This window comes from Triticum aestivum, chromosome 2B (assembly GCF_018294505.1).
Source record: "Triticum aestivum cultivar Chinese Spring chromosome 2B, IWGSC CS RefSeq v2.1, whole genome shotgun sequence".
Lineage (NCBI taxonomy): Eukaryota > Viridiplantae > Streptophyta > Magnoliopsida > Poales > Poaceae > Triticum > Triticum aestivum.
Window position 1 is genome coordinate 730,729,531 of NC_057798.1, and position 5,160 is coordinate 730,734,690.

The window sequence follows — 5,160 nt, forward strand, 5'->3', positions numbered from 1 at the left end:
CACAGTGCAGTGTCGATTGTGGGGTTTAGCTATGCCCCGATGGATGTTGTCTTTGTGGAGTCCGTTGGGTGGACTTGGAATTTGACAATTTCGTCTGCTGGTTTGAAAGAGGTGGACTTGGATCTTTTATCGAGTATCACGTCGTCCCTGTCCACTGTGGAGCATAATGCAGTTAATTCTTCGGTCGCGAGGGCTTCGGATAGTGCCTCAAGGGCTAGGGCGGCGGTTTTCTTTTCGGCTGGAGTGCTATGTCCGGATCACTGGCAAGAGTGATGACCCCATTGGGCCCGGGCATCTTGAGCTTCATGTACTCACCAAGATGCTCTTCGGACCTGTAATTCTCCGGTGTGCTGAATACCACATCGAGTGTGATTTTTCCCGCACATCGTGCTTCCTGACTGGGAATAATTCCTCGAAAGGTCGTGCTGCTTTGCTCAATGCGGCTCCTGTCTATTTCCATTTTGATGAGGGTTTCCTCGTAGATGAGGTTTAATCCGCTGCCGCTGTCCATGAGCACTTTGGTAAGCTGGAAGCCGTCCACAATTGGACTAATGACCAAAGCAGCTGGTGGTCGGACTGTTCGGAACTGAGGTTCGTCACTGGAATTGAAGGTTATAGCCGTGTCGTTCCAGGGATTTATTGCTGCAATGTGGCAGACTTCGGCGAGGTCGCAGAGTGCTCTCTTACGCCTGTTATTCGAGGTGAAAGTCTCAAAGACTGTCAACACTGCATTGTTGTTTTCTACGGGGTTATGCTCTGCAGTATTGTTGATGAGGAGATCCTTGCCGCTCTTGGCCACCTGCCGAAGTATCCAACATGCTCTAAAGTTGTGTGTTGCTACGGTATCCGGTGTGGTGTGAATTTTGCATGGCCTATTGAGCCATCCTTCCAATATGGTTCCACGCCTTCTAGTGGGCTTCGGCTTCTTCGTGATTGGATCAGGTGACCTGCGAGGGTACACCCTTTTTGTTCGGAACAGGGGTTTAGTGAGAGCCAGTGAGTTCCAAAAGGCTGCCTGGGTTTTCTAGGCGCTTTCCATTGCGCAGTTTTTCTGTACTATGGCCACCAAGTTAGTGAAGTGTGATATGCGACGGTGTTTTATGGCGTTAAGGATTCCCTTGTCTGTGCAATTTTTGCAAAAGAATGAGATTGCGTCTTCATCGCGACAGTCATTAACCTTGTTCATTACAAGGAGGAATCTGGCCCAAAAGTGATATACTGTCTCTTGGGATTGTTGTCTGATGTGGGAAAGGTCGCTTGTATCTGGGTGGGTGGGTGGACTTGAATCCGAACCATGACCCGATCCGGGATCTAGAGCTTGAAGAGCTTCCGAACTTAATAGTTCGGGTTCTGGGATGTTACCCAATTTTTCTGGCCCATAGTCCGATTCTAAGTCCGGGGTTCGGGGCATTTCTTCCCTTGAATGGGTATCCGGCTCAGTGAGCTCGGTAATCCAGACATAGTCCATCCTCAATATGGGAGGAGAGTTGTTGCGTTGCTCCTCCACCACCGCTATCTGATGGGTGACCGACGGAGAGTTAATCTCTCTCTGATCGGGTTTAAGCGCAATCCGATCATAGTCCGCATAGTCCGTAGTGACTCCCAGGGCGGTGATGCGATTGAAGAGCTTGTTCAAAGACGATAGATCCATCGAATCCATCTGCTCGGCATATTCCGAGCTGACGTGGAGACGATTCTCGATGACCCGAGAGGTCATCGTTGGCTCGACGGCCGAACGGGCGGTCATAACGAAACCTCCCAGCCGGAGGGTTTGGCCTGAGGCCAAGGCTCCCCTGGAGGTGATGTTGTTCTTGATAACAAGGAGAGCCATCAACCATATCTTCGGTGTCACAGTGGAACTCTCCATGAAAGCACCAATGTCGGTGTCAAAACCAGCGGATCTCGGGTAGGGGGTCCCGAACTGTGCGTCTAAGGCTGATGGTAACAGGAGGCGGAGGACATGATGTTTACCAAGGTTCGGGCCCTCTCTATGGAGGTAATACCCTACTTCCTGCTTGATTGATCTTGATGATATGAGTGTTACAAGAGTTGATCTACCACGAGATCGTAGAGGCTAACCCTAGAAGCTAGCCTATGATTATGATTGTTGTTGTCCTATGGACTAAACCCTCCGGTTTATATAGACACCGAAGGGGGTTAGGGTTACATCAGGTCAGTTACAGAGAAGGGAATCTACATCATCTGAATCGCCAAGCTTGCCTTCCATGCAAAGGAGAGTCCCACCCGGAGACGGGACGAAGTCTTCTATCTTGTATCTTCATAGTCCAACAGTTCGGCATACACATATAGTCCGGTTGTCCGACGACCCCCTAATCCAGGACTCCCTCACCCCCCCCCCCTCCGGTAGAGTACCAGAAAAGGCCTCCAGATGGGATTGCGGAAAAACAGAAGCTTGCGGCGACGGAAAAAGTGTTTTAGGTGGCTCTCTATTGGTTTCGGAATATTTATGAATTTATAGAGTTAAGGTTAGGTCAAACGCAGCTACGAGGGTCCGACGAGCTCAGCAGCACGCCCTGTGAGCTTGTGGCTCTCCCATAGATCTTTTGGCATGACCTGTTAGTTCTAGGAATTGAACTCGGGTTGTTCAGCGGCACAATCGCATGCCCAACCACTGAGCCAAACTCTCCTTGCAAGTGGGATAAATGGAGTAGTGGGATTTAGTTGTGGTATGTGATGTCTTTGTTTCTAGCCTTTTTGTTGGGTGGGCTTGACTGTTTTGGTTGGGCTTGTCTCTCATTCTACCTTTCAACACTTTCCCCTTTTCTTTTATTTCTTAAAGGATGCGGGTTTGCTAAGTTGAAGAGGCTAGCTGTCAAGCTGACATAACCAAAACGGGCGTCCTGTTTTGCGATATTACATTGTGTTAACTGAACAGTGCTCAGATCTTACTAGCTACAAGGGTGCACAAAAATCTGAAGTGAAAACTACTAGGACAAGTCATAAGTACACCCGCAAAAAAAAGACAAGTCATGGGTACAAAATATAGAAAACCTTTTCATGTGAGTATGACCCAGCTCATTGAACATTCACAAAAAAATATGTTTAACTAAAAACTTGTGGCATTAAAAATGCCTCACAAAGTTACTCAAAAGAATTTCTCAGTCACATGCATGCACTTGGCACCTTGAGAAAAAAGGTACAACATAAAATGTCCTCCGTATACACACTCTATTTAAGAATTCCAAGAATAAACAATGTATACACTCTACAAAAAAGTTTCAATCCCTAAATGATGCAACCTCCTATAAACCAGTTGCCGAACAATTCTCTTATTTGCAAAAAAACAAGTTATGCTATAGCCATTAAAGAAGGTTTTTGACAAAAATAACGTCAGCAAACTGACTACCACTGAAGTAGTTTACACAACAGTTGCTGGTAAAATCCAAAAGTTACAGGCAAGAAAGAGCAGTTTGTTATAGTACTGGTGACCACAGTCGGGAAAAATGATACATGAGGGATTGGGTATTGTCAGGACCCCGATCCTAAGTCACACCGATCCAGCATGTAAAACATCATATCACCTTGCAGCCTCACGCACGGTATTCCCACGGGTGCCACCTTACCTGGCCCGGGACCATTTGCGCCTTTTGGCTCATGTATATGATAGTGCCGCTAGCATCCATATGGCAAAGAACCCGAGCCGACATGATTAGTCGTAAACCCAAGGTGGCGCTAACTTACAGGGACAGGCATACATGACCCAGCAATGAACGTGTCGATCAACAACGTATGAACCCAAGTCGTAGCAAGCTACATGGACTTAACGGAACACCGCGTGATATTTCCCCGAAGGGACAGATACAAGAACGAAGAAGGACACATGTTGGGGAACCTAAGTGTTCCGGAGCAGTAGCAAGCTACCATGGCTCAGTGGAAGCACTAGGAGACATTTCCCGGTAAGAGAGGCTACCAAGAATAAACAACTAGGTTGTCGGATCCCACACATACCAAGCATTTCAATAATCATACACACAATATGCTCGATATGTGCAAATACAACATGGCATCACAACATGACTCTACAACTTAAGTATTTATTCAATAGGCTCTGAGGAGCCAAGTATTACAATCATTGGTATCATGACCCAACATTCAGAGCATACAACCAATAAGCACATGCGGAAGCTTAACTTGTCAGAGTACATACAACTACAAATGAAAAGGGCTGAGAAGCCTGACTATCTACCAGATCCTGCCGAGGGCACAAGATCGTAGCTGAGGTAGCAAGCTAAACGTCAAAGTCCAAGCAGAACTACTAGCGAGGCTGAAGTCTCTCTGCAAAAACATAAATTAAGCACACCTGAGTACAAATGTACCCAGCAAGACTTACATCAGAACTAACTACATATGCATCATTATCAACAAAGGGATGGTGGGCTTTAACTGCAGCAATCCATCTTTGACTCGGTGGCTATCCTGAACTATGACTGCAAGTAACTCTTTTGAGGTGGCGCACACGAGTCCACATATTCACCATATCAATACACCACTATGGGTCCGGTCCCGTCTCCCTAAAAGAACGACATTCATAGCACCCACGCTTATCTTGCGCATTTTAGAGTATCCACTTTCACTTTTCTATGAACTGTATAGGCAACCCAGAGGTCCTTTACCACGGACGCGTCTATTCGAATAGATGATGTTAACCCTGCAGGGGTGTACTTCTTCACACACGCTCTCACCACTTATCACCGTTTACACGACATGTACTCGGAAACCTTCAAGCGGAAGCCCAACGAGGGTGTCGGCCACGGCCTACCTAAACACTCAAGTCTCTAGTCCAGGTTTATCGCCTATTTAGGTTCCATCCACAGGGAGTCCGGCCGAGGTTTCCACATACGGGCCCGAACGATGTGTGCAGGGTTCCACGACACCAAACGGGTGCCCGACATACCCGGCTATGTGCCTACCGCATCACACCCCACTCCTCGGGTCAGCACTGCACACGGCCTCCAGCATACTACAAACATCAGAAACTACTTGCAACTCCTGGGCAGAGGACTAGGGTGGTTAAGAAGCCGAGAGGGTCAATTATGGATCCCAATGCATGGCAGTAACTGATCATGGATCACAAACACAGAACTCAGTTCCTGAGGACGACTTCAATGAGACAACCCACCATGTACTCCTACATGGCCT